Source organism: Chrysochloris asiatica, unplaced genomic scaffold (genome assembly GCF_000296735.1).
Source record: "Chrysochloris asiatica unplaced genomic scaffold, ChrAsi1.0 scaffold00156, whole genome shotgun sequence".
In the NCBI taxonomy this organism is placed as follows: domain Eukaryota; kingdom Metazoa; phylum Chordata; class Mammalia; order Afrosoricida; family Chrysochloridae; genus Chrysochloris; species Chrysochloris asiatica.
In genome coordinates this window covers 1,620,297-1,628,679 of record NW_006408674.1, presented here as the reverse complement: position 1 = coordinate 1,628,679, position 8,383 = coordinate 1,620,297, and positions in this window count along the sequence as shown.

The window sequence follows — 8,383 nt, the reverse complement described above, 5'->3', positions numbered from 1 at the left end:
GAAGTCCTTGACAACTTCAATCTTTTCTCCGTTGATAAGAATGTTGTTTATTGGTCCAGTGGTGAGGATTTTTGTTTTCTTTACATTGAGATGCAAGCCATATGGAAGACTGTGCTCTTTGATCTTCATCAGTAAATGTTCTAAGTCCTCTTCACTTTCAGCAAGCAAGATTGTATCATCTGTATATTGCAGGTTGTTAATGAGTCTTCCCCAATCCTGATGCCACATTTTTCTTCATAGAACCCAGCTTCTTGGATTATTTGCTCAGCATACAGGCTGAATAAGTATAGTGAAAGAATACAACCCTGTTGCAAACCTTGCTTAATTTTAAACCATTCAGTGTTCCCATGTTCTTTTCAAACAACTGCCTCTTGGACCAGGTACAGATTCCTCATGAGCACAATTAAATGTTCCGGAATACTCATACTTTGCAATGTTGTCCATAGCTTGTCATGATCCACACAATCAAAAGCCTTTGCGTAGTCAATAAAGCACAGGTAAACCTCTTTCTGATATTCTCTGCTTTCAGCCAAGATCCATCAGACATCAGCAATGATATCCCTCATTCCACAACCTCTTCTGAATCTGTATTGAACCTCTGGAAGTTCTCTGTCAATGTATGTTTGCAGCCATTTCTGTATTACCTTTAGCAGTCTAGGTTTCCAAAGACAGATCATTCAGGTAAGATGAGTGAGAATAGACTGAGGACAGCATGAGAATTTTAGGTGACTGTCAGACCCTTGTCTTTTCCCGAATGGGGTAGTCAGTGTTTTGTGTGTGTGTGCTTTAGTGATTGAGTGATTGTGAGTGGCTATGGGGGGAGGTGGTTGCGTGTGTGTTTCAGTTGTTGTGAACATCAGCATGTGTTTATAGATAAGTATGTGGACATATCTCTGTGGCTGTGCCCAGAGTAGACTGGAGATGTCTTTTTAGATGCAATTGTTACTCACTGCCATTGCTAGCTAACTTTGAGTCAGCCCCTAGCTCTTGGCGACTCCATATGCTATAAAGTACAACTTCCTCCTAGGGTTTTCTTGGTTGTAACCTTTGCACGCGGTGCTTCAGGATAAACACTTGACTGCTAACCACAAAGTCAGTGGTTCAAACCCACCAGCTGCTCCTTGGAAAGCCCATACAGGGTTGCTCTGAGTCAGGTCTGACTCCACATCACTTAACCACAATGATCTTTATGAAAGCAGACAGACAGTCAGCCCTTTATTCCAAAGAGCATTTATGCTGGTTTGAATCACCAACTATATATGTTATCATGTAGTTGAGAGTGATCCAACTGTTTATAATATCTTTTATTTCGGAGAATGAAAGAATACCTAGGAAATATAAGATACAGAATATCCCAGCCCCACTTTAAAAAAAAAACAAAAAAACAAAGCCTGGGAGCTGATTCTTAGGTACATCAGTTCCTCTAGACCAACCTGTCTCAGTTTCAACTCTGTTGGCATTTGGGACTGGATAGTTGTTTGTTGTGAGGTGCTGTCCTGTGTATTGTAGATATTTAGCAGCAACCCTGTCCTCCTCCCCGCTACATGCCAGTATCCCCACCTCCTGGACACACTCAGCATTTGTGACAACCAAAAGTGTCTCCAGACAGTGACAAAGGTCCCTAGTCAAGAACAGTTGCTACGTGTTGTTGAGTTGATTCCTACTCATAGTGATTCTAAGCACAACAGAACCAAACACTGCCCAGTCCTGTGCCAACCTCACAACTGATGTTACGTTTGATCACCTAAGGAGTTTAAAAAATTCCCCCTGACTCCAACTCAGATCAACTAAACCAGATAATCATTGATAATAGTAATCTTTGAAAGCTCCTCAGGAGCTTTCTAATGTCCAAACTGTGCTGAGAATTCTTAAATGATTCCAGTGTTGCTCACACTTGAATTAGAATTACCTGGAATCCTTTCACATGAGTGATTGGGCTCTACCCCCCAGAGTTTCTGATATCTGGGAGTGGGGCTGAGAATTTGCATTCCTAACAAGGTCCCAGGTGATGCTATTGTGGGGACCACACTTTGAGAATCATTGCCTCAGAGAAGTGATACTCAAACTAGAGTAACCTTGGCAGCTAATTGGAAATGTAAATTCCTGTGCCTCACCCACCCCCTAAATATTCTGATCCAGTATATCTGGGGCAGGGACCAAGTATTCACTTTTTAACAAGCAGTGTTCCAGGTCATTCACAATACACTGCTGAAGGGCATAAAAGACGGGATGAGTATATGTGAATACAAGGGGGCTTCAAAAACTTCATGAAAAAATGGAATCAAAAGATACAGGAATTTTTCCATGAACTTTTTGAAGGCCCCCTCATATTGTATAAAGAGCTCTGGTAGCATAGTGGTTACGAATCAGGCTGCTAATCTCACAGTCAGCAGTTCGAAACTACCAACTGTTCCGTGGGAGAAAGATGAGGCTTTCTGCTACCATAAAGATTTACAGCCTTGGAAACCCTGTGCAGGGTCGCTATGAGTTGGAACCAACTCCACGGCACATAACAACAACAACAACATATTGTATAATTGGATCTTAACTTGGATCTTAATGCCATAAAGATATAAACTCTCTCAAAATTAATCTAGAAATCTAGCACAATACCATAGATAAATGTTTTGCAGTTTAACTAAAAGATGCTAAAGTTTCTTTAGAAACTAGAATGCTGAAAAGGAAAATAATGTGAGGACGAGGGTGGAACTCTAGCAACTTTTAGTACTAGAAATTTACTATGTAGATAATTAAAGGTGATAGAATACTAACAAAGGATAGATTAATTAAAAAATAAAACTTTATGTAGTTAAAATTCAGTGCATGATGAATATGTAGTCTCAAACCATGGTCAAATGGGACAGATTTTCAAGAAATGAATAAGTCAATCCCTCGGGTGATGAATTAATTCCTCATTTCTTGCACCAAAATGAATTCAAGATGGTCAAAATTTACAACGTAAATTAAAATCATAAAAGTATTGAAAGATAATATTAGATGAAATTTTATAATCTTGCTAGAAGGAAGAACTTTTAAAACACAGATATTATTGACAAAATAATTGAGAGACCTTGGAGTAAAGAGAGCATAAATAAAGTTGAAAGACTAATGATGAGTTGGGAAAACGTTTGCAATTCTTATGACAAAAGGTTGAGTTAAAAAATGAATGCTTTAATAGAAACTCAGGGCAAAGGGTATCAGCTGAAAGGTCAGAAAAGAAGTGCAAAAGGACCATAAATGCATCAGTGCTTAACTAACAATCAAAGAATGGGGGCAGTGATGGTTCAAAGGTGGATTCCCACCTTTCATGTGACAGATCAATTCTTCCTATTTCTTCGATCTTCTTTTAACACTTTCTGTATTTTGAGGATTAAAGTGTGCCTGACCCAAGCCATGTTATTTCAGTCGCCTCATATATATGCGAAAGATAGACAATTAATAAGGAAGATTGAAAAAGAATGGATGCATTTGGATTATGGTGTTGGTGGAAAGTATTGAATATACCATGGGCTGCCAGAAGAACAAACAAATCTGTGTTGGAAGAAGTACAGCCGGAATGCTCATTAGAAGCCAGGATGTCAAGACTGATTCACATGCTTTGGACATACTATCAAGAGGGACTAGTCTCTGGAGAAGGACATTATGCTTGATAAAGTTAAGGGTCCCTGAAAAAGAAGAAAGTCTTCAAGAAGATGGATTGATACAATGACTGTAACAATGGCTTCAAATATAGCAATGATTTGTGAAGATGGCACATTCATGCAGCGTTTTATTCTATTGTATATATATGGTCACTATGAATCAGACCCGACTCGATGGCACTTAACAACAACAACAACAATGAATCAGAACAACAGTCAAAACCAACAGCATGTGGGAGATCCTGGTTTGATTCCCAGTCAAAGCACCCAATATGAAACCACCACCTGTCTGCCAGTGGAAGCTTTTGGGTTGCTATGGTGCAGAACAGGCTTCCTCAGAGTTTCCAGACTAAGACAGATTGTGAAGAAAGGTCTAGTGATCTACTTATGAAAATCAGTCAGTGAAAATCCTATGGACCACCAGGGTCTGTTTAGCAAACAATCATGGGGGTGGCACCCCACTGGGCAGCATTTGTTCTGTAATGCATGGGGTCACCTTGAGTTTGGGGACTACTCCCTGGCAACTAACAACAGTAATAATAACCAAAGAAATGCATGCTATGGGCAATGGAGCAGATAAAATTCAATGCGCGTAATCAATGTGAGTAAAGGTGGGATAAATGGGTCCCTCCATAGACTGCTTCAGGAAGTAGAGATTGGAACAAGGTTTCTTAATCTCAGTTCAAATATACGCATATGTTCTGGTGGTCTCGTTATGTGCCACGGAGTTGGTTCCGATTCATAGTGACCCTGTACAGGGTTTCCGAGGCTGTAAGTCTTTACGGGAGCAGAGGGCCTCATCTTTCTCCCGTGGAACAGCTGGTAGTTGCGAACTGCTAACCTTGCAGTTCACAGCCCGATTTGTTACCACTACGCTACCAGAGCTCCTTATATGCATATGTATGGGTGTGTAAATCATTAAAAATATACATACCCTCTGACCCAGTTATTTCACTTGAAGAATGTAGCCTAAGGAACTTACTAAGCAAAATTCAAAGATTTACATACAATGATGATTCTTATAAATTAAATGTCTAATGACAATTTGAAAATGTTGTTGGATACTGTTGAGTCCACTTTCAACTCATAGGGACCCCATGTGGAAGAATAGAACTGCTCTGTGGGGTTTTCTGGGTTGTAGTCTTTCATGTGTTTCTCTACACCTTTCTCCCTTGGAGCTCCTGGGTGGACTGGACATACCAACCTTTTGGTTAGCAGCCAAGAGTGTAACCATTGATCCACCAGGGAAATTGAGAATAGGTTGAATGGAAAATGCTACACCCAGCCAATAGTATTATTAATGGTCTTAATTTTTTATTCTCTGCAGATTTTGTAGGGTTTGTCTTAAAACGAACATGCATTCTGTAAATAAACATAAACTAAAATTAAACAAGTTGCTGTCGAGTCAGAGTAGAATTGGGCCCCCTAGGATCGTCAATGTCTGCTTTCCCAGAAGTCAATCACCAGACCATTCTTCTGAGGTGCCTCTGAGTGGACTCAGACTTGTAACGTTTCTGTTAGCAGCCAAGTGAGTTAAACCTTGCACCAGCCAGGGGCTCCTAAGCTAAAATTTCTCTTAAAAATAAATGAAATGGGGCCTGCTTGACATCTTGTTGAATGAGAAGAAGAGATATGTGTAGGAACTGCATTCTCGTTGGCACATGTCTGATGAAAGTAAAAAGAGACCCTGAGGTTTCTTCTCTCCCTAGGAGATTGATGATTTCATCTGTATATGCCATCCAATGGCATAACCAGAGATCAGACAACCTTCTGCAAGCAATATGCAAAATCATTCTTCTCTAAGCTAAGGAAAGAGACCCAAAGGATGACAAGAAACAATATCAGTTCCAAAGCCCTTACTTGGACCCAACTCTCATTGCAGGGGTGTCTCTTGTGTCTGTAACCAGTGGCCTCATGAGAATTCACCACACTACTGGGAGTGGTGGACACTCTTCAGTCTCCTCTCTGCACCCTTAGAAATGTGCCAAAGACCTTGGACCCTGCTCTGGGTTCCAGTTGGGCCAGATGATCTGTGAGAGTCCTTCTAGCAGAAACACATTGTGAATCATGTTTGTTCTCAGTCCCAGAAGTCTCCATTCATTTAATAATTGTAAGTGATCCCTGTGTGCCAAACATCTGCCTCTCACAGGAGAAGAATTAGCAAGCAGAACACCATCTGTGGTTTTAGTGACATCAGGAAGACCCAACTGCCCCTCCTCTCCTCAACTTCCCATTCCAGAAATCCAACCATTAATGTGATCACTACCTTGATTCTTTCTGAAATGAGTCATTGACACTTTAATAGGGATGTGATTGTGACCCTTTCCAAAGATTGAAAGCCAAAGGGGAGGGGTGGGTGTGGTGTACAAGGGGCTTGAATCAGTTGGAGACACATAGATATGTCTTCATGAAATTGTGCCTTGGGGATGGGAGTCTGGAGTTGAGGACCATGTTCTCAGTTAGAGACTGAGATTTGGGGATTATCCACATCTAAAAAGTGATGAAGATATTGGTTAAGTCAGGGTCACGAGGGATCCTTAAAATAAATGATTAGACACATGAATGTTGTTGTTGTTGTGTGCCATCGAGTCGGTTCCGACCCATAGCGACCCTGTACAGGGTTTCCGAGGGTGTAAATCCTTACGGGAGTAGAAAGCCTCATCTTTCTCCCGCGGAGCAGCTGGTAGTTTCGAACCGCTGACCTTAAGGTTCACAGCCCAATTCGTAACCACTATGCTACCAGATATGCAATACATCATTCATGTGTATATAATGTAATACATCATTCATGTGTATATACATGAATGCGTGCATGTATATACACATGAATGATGTATTGCATTGGGCAAATGTGCTGCAAAAAACCTCTTTAAAGTACTAAAGAACAAAGATGTCACTTTGAGGACAAAGTTGCTGTGCCCCAGGTCATGATATTTTTAATCATCTCATATGCACATGAAAGCTGGACAATTAATAAGGAAGACCAAGACCATAGAGGAATTGATGCATTTGAGTTATGGTGGTGGGGAAAAATATTGAAGTTGCCATGGACTACCAGAAGAATAAACAAATATATCTTGGAAGAAGTAGAGCCTGAACAAGGATGGAAAGACTTGATCAAGAATGGCAAGACTTTGGACCTGTTATCAGGAGGGACCAGTCCCTGAAGAAGGACATCATGCTTGATAAAGTAGAGGGTCAGTGAAAAATAAGAAGCCCTCAACTAGATGACACAGTGACTGCAACAATGGGTTAAACATAACTACAATTGTGAGGATGGTGTAGGATTAAGTTTCCTTCTGTGAGTTGGAACTGTCTTGATGGCACCTCAGAACACAGCAACAATAACATACACATTAATATGCATGGAGAAAAGACTGCATACCAAAATATGAACAATTGAATAATGGTTCTTCCTGGCTTATTGAGTTATATTTGGTATTCATTTTCTTTGTGCTTTTCTCTATTTCTGGCACTCACAGAGACATCCACCCCTTAGACTCATAATTCTAGTGCCATGCCTTCCCTACCATGGCAGCTCTTTGTGAAAGACATCACATATTTCCAGTGCAGGTACTTCCTGTCTCATCCTGCCTCCCTGTAGCAAGTGCCTTCTCCACCGTCCTCTCCTCTGATTATTTAATGCTATTTTTAATACCACGGGAGCAAGACCATAACCAAATGGTTCTTCCCCTTCCCATCTCTCCCTTCAGTGGCCATGTTTTGTTTTTTCAAGCTGGAAAGTTTCAGATGAGATATTGGGAGCTACTGAATTCTGTAAGCTTCTTCTCCTGTTGCCCAGATATCATTTTTAATTCAAGTGCCCCGTAAAATACTTCTATGGACAAAAAAAGAAAGAAAATATACAGAAATTTTTATTTTTTTGCATTAAAAAAATTGTTGTTGAAGACTCTAGCATATTGGGAAGAGAGGGAGTAAGAGCTGGTGGCCAAAAGGCAGACTTGCAGAATGTGCCCTTAATTATTATATACACCTGAGTGTTTTGTGTTTATTTTCTTTTTTAAAAGAGCTAAAGTGAATAGTGAGAAATTCTGTTAACTGATGGTACGTGGAGGGGATTATAATCATTGTAATGAAACAAGGTGTATGATTTCTTGAATGTAAAACTGATGATCTGCCCTGTAAACTTTCACTCAATCCACAATAAAAACCTTAAAATAAAAAAAAAAAGGTGGGGGATAGAGATAAATACTGTCGACGGTGCTCGGAGAGGATTGTAATCATTGCAATGAAGCAAAATATGATTTATGGAATGTAAATAATAATAATCTGCCCTGCAAACTTTAACTCAATTCAAAATAAAAACTTCTTTAAATTTTTTTTTTTTTTAATTGTTGTTGTTGTTGTTTTTCTTTACTGTGGTTTGAGTGAAGAGCAGACCAGTTTTCCACTGACTGTAATTCCTACAAGGGAATGTCACTCATCTCACTTCCTCCCTGGGTTTCCTGTTTCCATTTCTTCTTCCTTCCTAAACCTTCTGAATTTTGTCCTTGAGCAAATACTTCATTGTTGACCTTAAATGGTTGATTATTCCAAGGTATGCATTACCCCCCAGTCCTCCCCACTCCACCCCCACTGCAGCTCCACTGTTATTGTTCCCCCTATAGACTTGGATGAAAATTGAGCCCTGGGGGTGAGTTCATTTCCAGTCCTGACTAAGGGCCACAGTCTCTGAGGTTCCACCAGTCTCTACCCAGCCACTAAGATTGGCCTTTTTGTAT